General features: G+C 50.1%; 2 long non-coding RNA genes across 3 annotated transcripts; one reads left to right on the forward strand and one right to left on the reverse strand.

The window, feature by feature from the left end:
- Positions 1-7,566: 7,566 nt before the first annotated feature.
- LOC114211752 (uncharacterized) lies at positions 7,567-16,169 on the reverse strand. Its single transcript, XR_003609819.2, has 3 exons — positions 15,988-16,169; positions 8,874-9,027; positions 7,567-8,102 (listed from the first exon to the last, which is right to left on the reverse strand). It is a non-coding gene; the product is annotated as an uncharacterized LOC114211752 (long non-coding RNA).
- LOC114211751 (uncharacterized) lies at positions 7,776-10,925 on the forward strand. Of its 2 annotated transcripts, XR_015766722.1 has the most exons (4): positions 7,776-7,991; positions 9,319-9,394; positions 9,464-10,297; positions 10,489-10,925. It is a non-coding gene; the product is annotated as an uncharacterized LOC114211751 (long non-coding RNA). The 2 variants fall into 2 exon arrangements; XR_015766721.1 differs by having other exon boundaries at positions 9,464-10,925.
- Positions 16,170-17,092: the final 923 nt, after the last annotated feature.

A 17,092-nucleotide genomic window follows, 5' to 3' on the forward strand; every position in this document is an offset into this window, starting at 1 on the left:
AATATGATGCACAGAGAAGGACACAACATCACTTCTGTAATATTCCTGCCCGAAGTGCAGAATCTGAGTCTAATCATCTGGGAACATCAGACAAACCCTTACTGAAGGACATTCTACAAAATAACTATCCCATGCTCTTCAAAGATGCCAAGATTATGAAAGAGAAAGAAAGAGGGGCACCTGGCTGGCTTGGTTGGAAGAGCGTGTGACTCTTGATCTTGGGGTCATGAGTGCCCAAGTCCCACGTTGGGTGTAGAGATTACTTAAAAAAAATTTTTTTAGGGGCGCCTGGGTGACTCAGTCGTTAAGTGTCTGCCTTCGGCTCAGGTCATGATCCCAGGGTCCTGGGATCGAGCCCCACATCAGGCTCCTTGCTCAGTGAAGAGCCTGCTTCTCCCTCTCCCTCTGCTGCTCCCCCTGCTTGTGCTCTCTCTCTCTCTCTGACAAATAAATAAATAAAAATCTTTAAAAAAAAATTTTTTTTTAAAGAAAAGAAAGGCTGAGAAACTGTTCTGGATTAAAGGATACTAAGGAACTAACAAACTAAAGAATTCAATGTATAATCCTGGTTTAAATCCCAGACCAGAAGAAAAAAGTCTTTTAAAAAGTTTATTACTAATGTTACTTTGTGACAATTAGCAACATCTGAAATAAAGTTTACAGATTAGACAATAGCACTGTGTCAGTGTTTTCCTGAGTTTGACCATTGTTATGGTGTAAGAAAATGCCCTTTTAAAGAAAAACCAGTAGAAGTATCTAGGGGTAAAGGAGAATCATGTTGGCAATTCATTATGGTTCAGGAAAAAAGGTAATACAGATGGATAGATGGATAATGATAAAGCAAATGTGATAAAATGTTAACCTTTGCAGAAGCTGCATACAAGTGGACTGGAATTCACTGTGGCCTTCTTTTCAACTTTTCTGTAAATCTGAAACTAATTTGAGGTTATATTAAGTGCTAAATACTTTTTAAATGGAGTTATAAACTGACTTGTTTCTCTAAGAACTTCAACTTCCATCTCTACCCCTTTTCTCCCCTTTGCAATGTAACTATCCCTTCAAACAGCATTCGTTTTGGGGCGCCTGGGTGGCTCAGTCGGTTGGGCGTCTGCCTTCGGCTCAGGTCGGGATCCCAGGGTCCTGGGATCGAGCCCCGCATCAGGCTCCCTGCTCAGCGGAGAGCCTGCTTCTCCCTCTCCCTCTGCCTCTGCCTGCCACTCTGCCTTCTTGTGCTCTCTATCTCTCTGTCAAATAAATAAATAAAATCTTTAAAAAAAAAAAAAAAAACAGCATTCGTTTTTAAAATTGTGCTTCTAGGGGCGCCTGGGTGGCTCAGTTGGTTAAGGAGCTGCCTTGAGCTCAGGTCATGATCCCAGGGTCCTGGGATCGAGCCCCGCATCGAGCCCCGCATCGAGCCCCGCATCGAGCCCCGCATCGAGCCCCGCATTGGGCTCCCTGCTCAGCAGGAAGCCTGCTTCTCCCTCTCCCTCTGCCTGCCTCTCTGCCTACTTGTGCTCTCTATCTCTCTGGCAAAAAAGTAAAATCTTTAAAAAAAAATTGTGCTTCTAATGTATATAACATTAAACTTGCCATCTTAACCATTTTTAAGGGTACAGTTCAGTAGCGTTAAGTATATTTACACTGTTGTGCAACAGATCTCTGTAAGTCTGAAATTACATATTTTTTTAAAGATTTTATTTGTAAGTAATCTCACACCCAACGTGGGGGCTCGAACTCACAACCTTGAGATCAAGAGTCGCATATTCTACTGACTGAGCCAGACAGGTTCCCCAGTCTGAAATTATTTTAAAAGAAAAGTTAAGAAAAGAAAAAGGCAGAAAAGGCACCCAAAGAGGAGACAGAAAGAAGGCGCGGATGGAGGCAGAGGAGAAACAACGGACCGTGGGGTGTTAACAGCCCAGGGAGGAGAGTGTGGAGGGGATGTTTGTGGTCTGAGGGGTCAATGCCGCGGAAAGGCCACATAAATGTAAGGGGGAGACAAGACAAACAAACCTCAACCCTGCAAGTTTTGCTCTAGAAAAGCTCTCCATTCTTCATCCGCGGGTGCTACTGGTAGGGAGGGAAGCCTAGAATATTCTTTGACACCACTGGTTCCATGAAAGAGAAGATGGCTTCGGAGTTTCTGCCGGTGTTCCATGTGGCTGAAGGTGGAGATCAAGGGGTAGCGTGCATTTTGGTTTGGAAGGTGTCTCGTGGGCCCACGGCTCCCTCCCCCCCCCCCAGTAACCCCTCTCACCGCCCTCACCTGAGAAGGAGAGCTGAATCCAAAGGGAACTGAAGTTACCCTGTGTAGAGCTGGGTTAAGTGTTATTTCATGGGCTCCCGGTGCCCCAGTGACCCCAGAGACGCAACCTTGGGATGGACGTTGGCATTATGGGAAACGGAATGAATGTGGGAGGAAATTCTATGTAGGGAGCAAGAAGGCTCCAGCAACAGAGCAGGAGACCGGCCAAGAAGAGAGGCTGCTGGAAAGAGGTTCCACTGGGCCGCTGGCCGGCAGACGTCAGGAACGTGGGTTCACACCTGGTGTTCTCCACGCTCCCCATGCCATCATTCCCAGGATTTAATAATAGTCTCTTCCACCCACTGCTGCTGGCCGAGTGGTGTCCTTGGACATGAAGACAAGGGGTGTGTTCATATCTGGGAATGACTCGAATCAGAGAGTGAGGCTTGAGACAGCCACAGGAACAGGACAGGAATACTTCAGAGAGAAAACTGCAAGAGTTTAAAAACATATGCAAACCATATGCCTTCAGAAATATTGGGGATCATGCCCCACTTATACATGTTACACCCACATGCTGAATCTTCCTTTGTTAAAGTAAAGAGTAACCTCAGGCAGTCAAAGGAACTAGGGACATTCAGGCCACAGAACCGAAACTGGTTATTGGGGATGTCCATGGCCTTGGCAAGAGCAGATTCAGCATAGAGCTTTGGCAAAAACCCACTCACAGAGAGCCAGAAGAGCGCAGGTGGGGAGAAAGGAAAGGCAGCCTATGTACAACTCATTCAAGGTTTATGGCTGTGAAAAGGAGGAAGACATTGCTAGGAAGAGTCATCTGCCTAGAAACAGAATTTTGTTTCAAGATGAGAAAGACTTCGAGTGAGGGGGAAAGCCAGTAAGGAGGGAAAGACTGAAGATTTAGGGGAGAAAGTAAACAACAGCAGTGGGATTTGGTTGGTTCTAGGGCATTGCTCATTGGAATGAACGCCAAAGCCCTACAGGATAGGGGCTCAGCTCAGAAACCGTCAGGGTGATGCTCCAGAGATCAGCATCATCATTTTTATCTTGAGCCTTAGGAACTGACTGGCTAAATCACTAAGACCAAGCCGTTCTACTCTACCTTTTCCGTTTGATGGTGTGAGACCCTCTGCTCAACAGGTGACACTAGACTAAGGCTTCCTCATGGCCAACCTTCATATACTTGATTACAGTTAATTCTCACAGCAGCCCCCAAGTAGGCATTATTACCCCCATTTTATAGATGAGCACGTTGCGGCTCAGAGAGATTGAAGAACAAGCAGCAAATAGCAGAGGGGGAAGACAAGCCTGGACCTTATCTCAAAGTTCATTGTTTCTTCACTCCAGCTCTCGGGAAACAGATTCTAACGCCCCCGAGTTAAGAAAATTATGTCCGATTACCTACAAAATCAATAGTATTACCAAGCTTTTTAGCTGACACCTCCCTGGGTTTTCCAAATTACAGAAATGGGTGCTTCTATCTCTAGAACCACAGAAACCTGAGCCCACACAACCTGTTCAAGTTGCTTCTCTCAAAACCCAGAAACTTTTCACCATTGCTCCTGAAATTTCTCCCCCAGGCCATGGAGCTTTAGAACTGCTGAGAAAGCGGATAAAAGAAGAGCAGGTCTTGGCGTGTGCCTCCCGGGGCTCCAGCAACAGAGCAGGAGACTAGCCAAGAGGTCACGGTTCTAGGTGCTCCTGTTGGCCTCTGAGGCATCTCCAAGAAACCCCAGGACTTCATAGAACACCGTTTAACAGCCACGGCTATTGGTCAGAAAGTCTAGCTTTTTTCCTTTTTTAGTGAAGACACTGAAGCCCAAAGAAGTAAAGTGATCTGCCTAGGGCCGGTGACCGGAGAGTTAAGTGCATTACAAATCCCAATAACCTGTTTATTTCACAGCTACGAAATCCAGCTTTCTCTGCTAGATGCCTGCCCAACCCAACAGCAATGCTGTTTCTCCCCCTTGGTAACAGAACCCCAAGTTTATTCAGAGTAGCATTACACCCTGCTGATGGACTAATTTTCCCACCTCCCTTCAGCTGGATCCAGCCGTTAAGTTCTAGCCAGTGAATTGCAAGCAAAAAGTATAGTATGGTTCTTCCAGAAAAGTCTCTTTAAAAGAAGGTATAGGCCCTTCTCCCTTTCCTCTCTCCTGCTGCTTGGAAGTCAGGTGTGACGTGTTACTGTGATATGTTGAAACAAAGTGGCCACCCTGCAGGTCCCACCTCTTAACCACGGGCACCTTCCTATGATACCTCAATTCCCATGCTTGCCTTCCTCTGCTCCCGTCCCATCTCCCTCTGTCCTTCCCCAAACACACACCACGAAATGGCACTCTTGCTCCCCCAACAGCAATCCAGTCACGGCATTGCCCCACTGTGTCCTCTGGGCTGATTCCTCTCACCGATCCCTGCTCAGCCAGTAGACCCTGAGCCATTGCTCCTTCCCTGTGATTCAGCCAACTACTTTTCAAAAGTTTCTCCTCAGATGGCTCCAGACCGGGAAGTCCCGAACGTCCCCCAGGACAAGAGCTTGTAAACTGGATCTCAGCAAAAAAGAGCAGAACACTTCCATCCCCCACGTGTCTGAATGACACGGCCATGAGCATGAGCCCTGGCTGGGCCACTTAGCAACTGGGTGATGCTGGGCCACTTAACCTTCCTTTGGCTGCTTCCTTAGCTGGAAACTGGGAATAATAACATGTAACCTACCTCATAGGGCGAAATGATGAGAAGCAGGTGAAGCCCCTAGCACGGTGCGTACAGCATGATAGGTATTCAAGAAATACCATTTGTTATTATTTTTCAACCATGTGTTACTCTTTTATACCTTCCGCCCCACCAGCCTCTGATTAAAGAGAGGCCTCATCGGGGCTCCACGGTGCCTCGGTTATCAGTGTTTCTGTGGCTCCTGCCCGCTCCCCGTCCTGTCCTTCAAAAAGCCAAGCAACGGGGCAGCTCGCCTGTCCTCCTGGGTCTCCCAGGGCACATCCAGGCCCAGGTCAGCATCCACCGCAGCGCCTCACTCAGATGATTCTTAGCCATTCTCTCAACTTAGAGAGGCCTTCAGAAGGATCTCTCCACTTCCAAAGCATTTTTAAAACACTTTTTTGTAAAACAAAAAACGAAACCAAAAAACAAAAAAGTAAACAATTCGGTGAATAATGTTGATTTTCTTTGTGAAATTTTAGGACAAAGCTAAGTTACCTTATCCATGTCATTAAAATACACACACACACACAAACACACACACACACACATTCCATCCCATTCTAAACTCATAGGCATCAAAGCACCCAGCTGAGGTCTGAATAGCATGTTTTTGCTAATGGTCTCCAGTTGGGAAGGAAGGACGGATCAGGTCTGGGAGCAAATCTCTGTGGGAAAACTACAGTACAGTTTGTCTTGGAGCAACTTGCTCCGGAGTCGAAATCCCAGTACCATTTAGAGATAGCTCTAACCAAGGAAAAACAAAACCCTGAACATTTCTGAAAGAATGCATCAAGGTCTACTGCCTACAATCACTGCCAAACTTGCTATCATGATATAACTTTTATGCTTATTATTTGTAATGATAACAGCGATCCAAAAAAATCGGTAACTTTTCACCGTGCGGTTACTGTGTGCCCGGCACTGTGGTGCTTCGTGGGATTTGATTCATTTGACTCACGCAATTAACTTTTAGTGGAAGAGGTGCTCAATAAGAAAGGCTCTCAGGTCACCTGGGTGGCTCAGTTGGTTGAGTGACTGACTCTCGGTTTGGGCTTGGGTCGTGAACTCGTGGGTCAGGGGATCAAGCCCCATGTCGGGCTCCATGCACAGTGCAGAGTCTGCTTGTCCCTCTCCCTCTGCTCTTTCCCCTGCTCACTCTCTCTCACTCTCTCAAACAAATAAATACAATCTTTAAAAACAAAGGAAGGAAGGAAGGCTCTCAGTGGGACAGCTGTATGACCCCAGGCCTTCAATTCCCCATCTATAAAGTGGGGGATAATACCAGCCAGGGACATTGGTTGTGAGGATTAGATGAAATCATGTAGACCGAGCAGGTGAGCCCAAGGTTTTCCACTGTCATTTCAGAGGCATTGGGATTTGAATGATACGTTTGAAAAATAGGTACTATATTAATTTTTTAAAACACAGCAGGAAATGGGAAAATTTAAGATTCTACAGTATTTCAGTCTGCCCTTCAAGATGTCCGTCCTGCTGGAGGTGAACTTGGGAGTGGTGTTTGATCTCTTGGTCGAACTTGGGAGTGGTGTTTGATCTCTTGGTCCCGGGAGCCAGTCTCTGCTAGCGTCATTTCACATCAAAGGAGACAAGGAGTAGTCGGAGGAACCGAAATGCTGCCCACACTTCAAAGGGAGTCCGCTTCCGGAAGTTGCTAGGGCCTCCCAAGGAGGGTAAACAAGAGTACCGCTCCGGGGACTCCCCGCGAAGGTACAGCGACCTCCAAGACATCCCACTGGCTTCCACGCTGGGACTTGGCACTTTCCGGGGTCCAAACAGCACAGCGGGGAACGAAGGGGCCGCTCTGTATAGAGAATGTTGGCCCCGATGCCTTCCTCCTCCAGCAGGACATTAACGGGCCGCCAGCAGGCTCCATCTCAGAGTGGACCGTCCGTGAAGTCTCGGCCTCTGAAGGCGGAGGCCCCTCTCTTGCCTTCTGTACACCGTCAAGTCCACTCGGACAGCTCTGATGCCTGTGCTTCCACTGGGTGCCTGACGCATGGGATGGCTAGGTTTCAAAATCACAACCAGAAATAAAACACTCCCTATTTTTGGGCGGAGACGGCAGGGATTGAGAGGGGGGGATGGAGGGGTGAAGAAGGTGCCTAAAATGATCTGCTTTCTCCTGCACAGGTGCTCTGAGCCCAGCATGTGAAATCCCCCTCCCCGGATCCCTGCCCTCCTGCCGTGGGCCCTCGGCTAAGCTGGCAGGGGGCAGACCGGTCCCCACCCGTGTGTGGCCCACTTTTTCGTGACAGAGAGGAAGAGAGCCAGGCTGAGACGGCTTGGGGAATTTCCTGGCGCTTCCCTAATCGGTTAGGGAGATGGCCAAGCGTCGGCTGACCCTCTCGTGGGCCCCGGGGTAGTCCCTTGGCGCGCTCGGACTCCCCCGCCCCACTGCCTGCCCGCGCCCCCCCAAGACCCTCAAGCATCCCCCTTGCCCGCCCCCGCCCCCGTCCCGCGCGTTCACAGCCTCTCAACACCCTACTCACCCCCGGCCCACTCGCCCCTCCCAGACCCCCGAGCACATTCCCGACCCCCCGCGCGGTCCCATCTCCAACCCCCACCCCGGCGGGCGCCCCCCGGGTTGTCTCCGGACCCACCCCCCCGCACCCCCAGCCGAGCCGGCTCGGGGCGGGGGCCCGGATGCGGGGACGTGCCGCACGTGCGCCGCGCGGGGATTGGCAGCGCCGGCCCCGCCTGCGCCCCCGCGCCCCCGCCGAGCTCCCGGGCCCGGCTCGCCCAGGGATGCCCCGTGCCGCCGCGCCCGCGGCTGGTCGGGAGCGCGGGGGCTGCGGGGGCGCGCCGGCCGGGCTGCGGGGTTCGCCGCCCCCAGCGGCGGGGGAACAATGACAGCCCGATGGGAAGTGGGAGGGCGGTTGGAGCGGCCTCCAGAAAGCGCCCCTGACTGCACCGGTGTTCTCTTGCTCGGCGGTGCTAAAACAAGCTTGCTCTGAGAAGCTGTAGATGCTGTTTCTGCCGGGTGAAAATAGTTTCTGTAAGTGATGAAAAAATTTTCCACTTTATTCGGTTGTTTGGCTGGGGCCCAGTGCATTTAAGTCCCAGCGTTCTTCGGGAAGGAGCCAGGAGGTTTACTGCATCCTTCGACCTGTAAATTTCCCGGGGAGAACAGTTAAGAAAGAGCCTGAGCATTTTACCGCAGCTAGCGGGGCTTGAGAAAGTGACAAAAGGCACTGCTCGTGTGCGTGGCTTGGGGACTGATTCCCCCTCTCTGTGCAGGGAACCAGAAATGTGTCCATTAAGGGACTGGTGACGGCTGGGCTTAGCCCCGGAAGGTTCCCCAAAGGAGGTGATTTGAGCGGAGGTTGTAGGTGCCCGGCCCAGGACTGGGCAGGACTGGAAGAGCAGCCTGGGATGGACTGGTGGAGGGGGAGGAGGAGAGGGAGAGGGAGAGGGAGGGGGGGGAGGGGGAGGAGGAGGGGGAGGAGGAGAGAGCTCCCACGGGCTACTTGGGGACAGGAGGCAGCAAAGGCGCCCGCAGCCCTCAGTGATTCTCGGCTGTGAACCGCACAGGGCCTGTCGCTCCTCGTCCCAGCTGCAGCCAGCCAATGAAAGATAGACGCAGGGGACACCCCCCCCCCCCCCCGCCCCGAGCCAATGGAAACCTCCCAGCCTGCGGAGGACTTGCCACTGGAAACATTTAGGGACACCTGGCCAAGAGGCTTCTCTTGGAGGTTGCCTTTTCAGAAGCCCAGGACAGGTGTGTATCAAGGGCCAAAATCCCAGGAGCGTGTTCAAGTACTCATTCTTTAGGATCAGAGCCCCTGCTGCTTGTAAAGACATACAAACGCCATTATAAAGGGCGAGGGGGCAAAGAAGAAAGGGGGGAGGGCAGAGAGGAAGAAGCGTGCTTGCTGACCTGACCATCTTAGAAGCTGGTGAAGGGTTTCTCCCACTGTCCGAGGCCCTCTGTCATTTTCCCTGCGATAAAGTTTAGCATCTTGCATTTGTGTCATGCTTTACAGTTTCCAAACGGCTTTCAGAGGCGTGATTTATCTGGTAATCACGCTAACCTATAAGGCAGGCACTATTACTCATATGTAACCAGTGGAGGAAGTGACACTCAGATTTGTTCAACCATACGCCCAAAGAGATGCAGCTACTAGTGGTAATGGTGGGACTAGAGCTCAGGTGTCCTGACTGCAAACCCAGGGCTCTTTAAATCCATCCAAGGAAGGAAACCAGGCCTACTTTACAATTTCTGGTGCCCAGGGCACACCCAACAATTAAAAGGAAATCCAGAAGGATGAAGTTAATTTTTTTTCTTAGTCATCGCTCTTTCAAACTGTCCCCTTGAAACACAGGTCGGCTCTGCTACTATACACCCATGTGTGAGGAAGAGATGTGACGGACTCACTGCTAGGAAAGCCAGCGCTGGAGGTAAGAACAGACTGGGGGGGCGGGGGAAGTCGGTGAAGATGGCTCACCAGCTGTGGCTTTCTTCCTTAGCCATACCTCTCATTAGGCCAACTCAAGATCTGTGGCCCTCTGTCTTCTCTCATATTGGTTGTCCACTGGAGAGGTTTTTTCCTGTCCCGGGCTCTGCCTGCACAAAACAGTCTACGTCCAAGGGGCCCTCTGAAGCCTCCACCTCGGCCACTGCCACAGTCCCACCCCTGAAGAAACAAAGACACGCCCCCCTCCCATGGCCATGACAACGTTGTTAAAATGAGTTTTGCTCCTAGAGGACGGTCACTTCAGCACTCACTGCGTCTCTGCCACAGTCCCAGATGAAGACTCTGGCGTGTTCAGCAAAGTGGGTAATCCTCAGTGGTCCCCAAGGCTGAATGGCCTTCACAGTCAAGCTTTTTAAAAATGCACATCACTGAACACGTCTCTGGGTTGGGATTCAGGAGGCCCTGGATGTGGGCTATTTGTTCTGTTTTGTTTTATTTTATTTATTTATTTGCTAGAGATAGAGAGCATGGGCGCAAGAGAGTGAGCCAGAGCACAAGCAGGGGGAGCTGCAGGCAGAGGGAGAAGCAGGCTCCCCGCTGAGCAAGGAGCCCGATGCAGAGCTCCATCCCAGAACCCTGGGATCATGACCTGAGCCAAAGGCAGACGCTTAACCCACTGAGCCACCCAGTCGTCCCTCTTTGTTTTGTTTTAAATACCCTGAAGTGATTTAGGTGATCGGCCAGGTTTGGAACTACTTTCATCTGAATTGGTGGATTATTGGTCAAGCGAGGAGCCTGTCATTGAGATGTTCGAATTGCCTAACAAATGGGCAGAATGACAACTCCATTCATAGGAGAGCCCAAAAGGGAACTAAAACTGCTCACGGTAGGAAAATTCTGTGGTGAGTGTACAACCTTAGAGGAATATAGGGCTAGGGAACTGAGAATGGGTGGGGACTTATTTTCACTAAAATGAAATTAAAGAGTCAGAACTCTAAATAGAGATAAGGTCAGTGGCTTATATTTACATGACTTCTGATCAATGGGCCGTGTTTGCTTCATTTCCTTACTCTCTAGATGTGCACTCTTCCTATAGTAGCCACTAGCCACATGTGGATGCTGAGCACTGGAAATGGGGCTAGTCCAAATTGAAATTGCTGTCCATGTAAACTGCACACTGGATTTCAAAGACTTTGGAAAAGTAACAGCTAATGGACACCTTTAACATTGATTATGTGTTAAAAGAATATTTTGGATCCCCTGAGTTAGAGACATAATTAAAATTCATTTCACCTGTTTCTTTTTATGTGTTTTTTACTGTGGCTCCTAGAAAATTTTAAATTGCATATATGGCCTGTGGGGGCTGAAAGCATTCTTGATCTGGGTGATGGAGATACACATGTATGTATGTACGCACTGAAATTCATCAAACTGTGCCCTGAAGCCTTGGGTACTGCACTGTTGCATATAAATAAAAATCAAGTTTAAAAAATTTAAAAAACAGGAATGCCTGGGTGGCTCAGTCGGTTAAGTGTCTGCCTTCAGCTCAGGTCATGATCCTGGGGTCCTGGGATCCAGTCCCGCATCAAGCTCCCTGCTCAGCACGGAGCCTGCTTCTCCCTCTCCCACTCCCCCTGCTTGTGCTCTCTCTCTCTCTCTCTTTCTCTCTGACAAATAAATAAATAAAATCTTTAAAAAAATAAAATTAAAAATTAAAAAAAACAAACTAACAATGGCTTCCTGTTGCATTTAGAACAAAAGCTAAGCTCCTCTCCATGGCCACCCAAGACCTGGCCTACTCCTCTCCCTCACCAGATACCAGTCTCCCCATGGCTCATTGACCTTGCCGCTTTTCAGATGTGCCTTGCCCATACCCATCTTGGGGTATTTGCATTTTCCTCCGCTTGGAAGGTTTTTCTTCCAGATCCTCTTTGCTCCCATTTATGTTTCAGCTCAAACATCACCTTCTTCTTCCCTGACCATCTATATCGGTTAGGATGTTTCTGGTCAAAAGAAACAAGAAACCCAAATTGGCTTAAACATTGAAGGGAATTTAGTGGCTGTTAAACTATGAAGTCCAGAAGCAAATCAGGCTCCAGCCAGGGTATAGTCAGGGCCTTGGATCCTTTTTACTATGATTCTCTGGCGTCTCCCCTCAATAGGTCACCTTAATCCTCATGCTAACCACCTATATGTTAGCAAAATGGCTTCAGTGATCTCTAGCTTCATATCCATATCTCACCTCATCCAGAAGGAGAGACTTTCATGTCCTCCAACACTCAAAGGAAAGTCCTGGACTTTACCTAACCAATCCCTTAGCCCAGGAGAATCCCACACACTCACTGGTGTAACCCTGAACCAGTCACTGCTCCTAGGACCCTAATTAGGCTTAGGCCATGAAAGCCCCATGCCACCCAAATCTCAAGGCTACCATGTATTTGAGCGATTCAGATGGGTGCTGGGGAGGCAGCTGATGTGTCCACTAGACCACCCTACCACCTTGAGTCACTGTCTAGACCAGTGCTTGGCAAACTTTTTCTGTCAAGAAAAATAGTAGATAATTAGCGTTTGTGAGCCTCCTAAGGGTTTGTTTGTTTTATAATCCTTTAAAATACATAAATCATTCTTAGCTCATGGGCCTCACTAAAATAGGCCAAGGGCCGGATTTGACCCAAGGGCCACGGTTTGCCAACCCTGATCTAGACCACTGTGATGCTTGGGATGCCTAAATTGACTTTGTTAATTTGTTTCCCCTGACTACAGTGTAAGCTCCGTGAGAGCAGGAATCGTGCGTCTCATTCACCACTCTCTTCTCAACACTTAAAATGGTGCTGCGCACGGAGATGCTCAATAAATACTCACTGGATGAACGACGATAAAAACTTTATGGCAGGGGCGCTTGAATGGCTCAGTCGGTTAAGCGTCTGCCTTTGACTCAGGTCATGATCCCAGGGTCCTAGGATGGAGCCCTGTGTCAGGCTCCCTGCTCAGTGGGGAATCTGCTGCTTTCTCTGCCCCTCCCTCCTGCTCTGCTCTCTCTCTCTCTCTCTCTCTCAAATAAAGAAATAAAATCTTAAAAAAAAAAACCTCCCTCTAATTCTAAAACAACAACAACAACAAAACAAAACAAAGCAGAAAAAAAACAAACCTTTATGGCAGAGTAGCAGGACCCAGTGCTCACTTTGGCCTGGCTTTTTCTGCCCTCCCCATCTAGAGGACACCGCTGTCCCCTTTGGGCAGGAATGCTGCTGGTCCATGAGATGTCTTTATGCAAACCAGGAAAAGGTGACCCCTCTGGCTGGTGCAGCCCAGCCCCCAGGACTGTGGTGAGGGGGTGAGCACTGGATCGTGTACAGCGGCTCTGGGGTGGAGTTCTGAGTCTAGAGTTCTAAGATCTCACCTTCTGATATTATTCCCACACCTCTATGGCAAAATCTTATGTGTGTGCTCTGCTTGCTGCTTTGATTCTCTGTTCTTTCACCAACTCCCAACACCCTCTTGTTCCAGTTTTCAACAAAATGACTGCCATTTGCATGTACTGAAGTGAAATTCTCATTCGGTACTTGGAACTGCAACCAAGTGTAACAGAATGTGGCACAGGGTCAGTGTGTGGTTGGGGAGGGATTTCTGTCTCGTGTGCTTACTACACCTCAAGAAAGACCGTGGGAAACTGGAAAAGGGGCCAGCCAAAGTTGTCAAGGAAATAGGGAAGCTACCATAAAAACACAGAGTGATATGTTGAGGGTTCTTCCATCTGGGGAGACAAAGGCTACGAAGGAGTAACATCTGTTGGATCGTGAATGTTATGGTTAGGGTGGTCATGAACTCATTCACCAAATCCTGAACTAGACCAGGGTGCTCTACTTAAAGCTTGAGAGAACTGCGTGTAGGAAGAATAGAAGAAAATCTGACTTCACTCGGTGGGTGGTAAGCTCATGGAACTCATTACCCCAAGCAGGAGTCAGGCGGGAAATAAAAATGCCCAGTAACTCTGTGGAAGGCAGCTGTTGACAGATTTTAAGGACTTAACTAGAGGAAGGAGGAATGCCTTGGCATATCAGGATGGGCTCCTAGAAGCGGCCGACAGGGGGCGTAACTTGCTGTTCACAGGGCTTCCCTTCATCTCCCCGGCAGGGACAGAGTTCCAAGCAGGACGAGACCAGGAGGCAAGGCTGCCCGCTACCCCACGGCCTGGCCAGTCTGGAAGATCGTCTTGCTCGGGGGTAGGGGGCCTCACGGACCAAAGAGTGACTTTTCCAACTTGGGTTTCTCTAGGCCAGCCGCAGTCTATTGCTGGGAATCTGGAGGTCACTGAGACAGTGGAATGATGTTTGTGGAAACTTCACGTAAATGTCTCCTCAGTGGAAACTCACCTGTTGTCATTACAACAGCTAACATATATCATGTACTGTGTGAGGTTATAAGTACTTACTCATTTAATCCTCATAACGACCCCGTAACATGGGTACTGTTATTTCCTCATCCTATTTGACAGATGGGAAAACCGAGGCACAAATAAATAACTTTTTCAAGGTCCCACAGCTAGTAAGGGATCCGGGATTCAAACTCAGGCTGACTGACTCTGGAGTATATCATTTCCCCATGAAACTGGGGTTAAGGCCACTCCTACAGCTCTGCTGAGGAAGACACTGCTCAGCTCCAGTCGGGTGTTGCCATGAAGGAAGGCGAGCCCATTGGGACCATGTGCATTTTTTCAAGAAAAGTCCTGAGAGTCAGCACTTGGTTCTGGATTGAACAAACCGGGCTAAATCCAGCCTAAAGTCATCTGGCTCCTGACTTCTGCTCTACCCATACCGCCCCCCTCCATCGACATGTCTTACAGACAGGATGCTGTTGTCCATGTCCGGGGGCAACCAAGTTACTAGGCGTGCACTCTGGGCAGAGCAGGGGAGACTGGTGGGGACAGACTCGTGGGGCTGGGATGCTTCTGTGGCCGGGGCTCTGTCCCTAATGGAACAGACTTGGTGCCCCGTCACTAAGCAATGACTGGTAATCTCTCTGCTCCCTTGCAGTTCCAGGACCCAGTGAATCCATGAGTGCCATCACAGAAAGCAGCATCTAAGGCTCTAACACAGAGAGAAAGGCTGGATGTGTGGGAAGATTGGCTCTGTGGCATATAGGTTGATAGTCTATAATACACACATAAATGTGCAAAACCCTGGGCTACACCTTAGATCTGGCATGTACTGAGAAAATGCGTGAGGCAGAGACAGGCCGAGGAGCCTGTGGCATCAAGTGGAGCCTTCATTCAAGGTCGCCCCATAGGGTTGGGCAGGTTGTGCACTGCACCTCAAGTGCACAGGGAAGACTGGGGGCCTTTTTCTAGTTTGCACAAAGGCACTCTCTGTTTGCTAACTGAGCACTCCTGAGGCTGTGTCTGCCCAGAGGAAGGACCTTTTCTAATTCATATCAAGTCTCCACAGGTATCATGGGGACCCTGAAGAAATTTGGGGCGCTGTTCTACAGCAAAGAGCCTGATGCACCACCTCAGGACAGGGCTCTGAGCTCAATGACAGGACCAAGCTCAGAACACAAGGATCCAGAGCCCTCACTCCCCTGTGCCCTGCACAGTCTCAACCAGCCAGTGCTCCTGGGGGGAAGAAGAGGGAGGGCAAGGAGGCCAGCCTGCAAGAGGACCTGGTTCAGCTTCCTCATCCCATCCCCCCATGAGGAGAGCAAGGTCTACCCAGCCCCTGGGAGCAGGAAGTGGGAGAAAAGGCCACACCTGGGCACACGACCCTTTATTGCACAAGAGCCCCACCCCTCATAAACGTGGCGGAAACTGTCCTGGATCCTGACCTCACAGACTACAGCAGCGACCTGGAGGGAAGCCAGCAGAGAAGAGGGGCGGAGACTTTCTCTCCCCTAAGGAACAGGGAACACGGTCTCATTCAGTCCTCACAATTTCCCTTTTCACTTGTCAGGACCCCAAAAACCATGCTCAAGGATAAGGAAGTAGGTCAAGGTCAGATAACTAGTAAGTTGCAGAAGTGGGCTTTGAACCTGAAGCAGATGCTATGGCCCCTGCCCAAGCTCCCCTTCAGGGCTGATGACCCCTCACAGCCAGTCCCTCCCCAGGAACAGCCCTGCCTGAAGGCAGCCACCCCATCCCACACTGGCCCCTTCCTGGGGGCAACCCCAGTCCAACTCAGCCGTGCTGGGGAGGGGGAGGGGTGCAAAACTCTAGTCCTTGCTCCAGTTTGGGACAATTCTGAAGGGCCATCCTGGCGTCTGAGCTTCTGTTGCAACTGTTGCATGTCCACATCTCCCTCTGCCCAATCCTGCTCCCCTCACTCTTAGAGCTGCTGCTGGGGGGCACGCTCTCCGATAAACTCTCTGCATGCAAATCTCCCTCTTAGAATTGGCTTTTGGCGCATCCCACCTAAGACCCCTGCACTTCCCACCTTTATGAAATGCTGCCTCCCACCCCATGCTTGCCAGGATGGAAGAATCCAGAATCCAAGTAGAGAGGGTGAGGCAAACCAGAGATGAGCAACAGCAGAAAGCCACCGCCACCCCTAGGCTGGACGGACAGAAGGGCGGGGGCAGTGTTACCTGAGCCTGGGGATCGCCCAGCAGAAGCAAGAACCACAGTGGGTCACGTCAGGTCCGTCCGGGAGGAGAAAACCTCTACTGGAGACACACAGCCCTAGCTGGGAGTGGGTGGGTGAGACCCTGGCTCCTCCCTTCCTTCCTCCTTCAATTTTAGGATTATAGACTACTTATAAGCACACAGAGTGTATACCCAGGTTTAAATTTGCACATATTTAGGTAATATTTAAAACTAAAAATTTGGCGCCTGAGTGGCTCAGTTGGTTAAGCGTCTGCCTTCGGCTCAGGTCATGATCCCAGGGTCCTGGGATCGAGTCCCACATCGGCTCCCCCTGCTCAGCAGGGAGCCTACTTCTCCCTCTCCCTCTGCCTGCCACTCCCCCTGCTTGTGCTCTCTCTCTGTCAAATAAATAAGTAAAATCTTAAAAAAAAAAAAAAAACACTAAAAATTTTAAGTCAGTCCAGGTCCCTTTTGAAAGGGAAACATCGCTGTAGAATGATATGCTGCAGGAGGGCCCCAAAGCACCACCAGCTGCAGCCCCAGCCCTGCACACCCTTAATGTCCAGACTTTCTATTGCTTTGATCCCCTCTGGATTGGGGGCGGAGAGTCCAAAATTGCCCAGGGAGCCAGAGGATTTTTACAGCCAGAGGGTCCATCCTATGGAGGGGCCCCATAACTTTAGGCGACCATCACTCTGGGGGATTAAAGTCACCTCCTGGCTTTTTAATCTCAGCCTAGAAGGGGACATGTGGGCGCACAGTCTCCACCTCTGTGGTTCGTAGGAGAATGACTGTGCATATCTTTTTTAAAATGGAGAGGAGTCGGGACACCTGGGTGGCTCAGTCATTAAGCGTCTGCTTTTGGCTCAGGTCATGATCCCGGGGTCCTGAGCTCGAGCCCCGTGTCGGGCTCCCTGCTCGGCGGGAAGCCTGCTTCTCCCTCTCCCACTCCCCCTGCTTGTGTTCCCTCTGTCGTTGTGTCTCTCTCTGTCAAATAAATAAATAAAATCTTAAAAAAAAAAAAAGACTTTCTCTTCCTCTGCCCTTTCTCCCCATGCTCGCACATGCGTGCTCGCTCTCTAAAATAAATAAATATTAAAAAACAAA

This window comes from Eumetopias jubatus, unplaced genomic scaffold (assembly GCF_037043125.1).
Source record: "Eumetopias jubatus isolate StellerSeaLion01/CBP00866 unplaced genomic scaffold, mEumJub1_p1.0 scaffold_14, whole genome shotgun sequence".
In the NCBI taxonomy this organism is placed as follows: domain Eukaryota; kingdom Metazoa; phylum Chordata; class Mammalia; order Carnivora; family Otariidae; genus Eumetopias; species Eumetopias jubatus.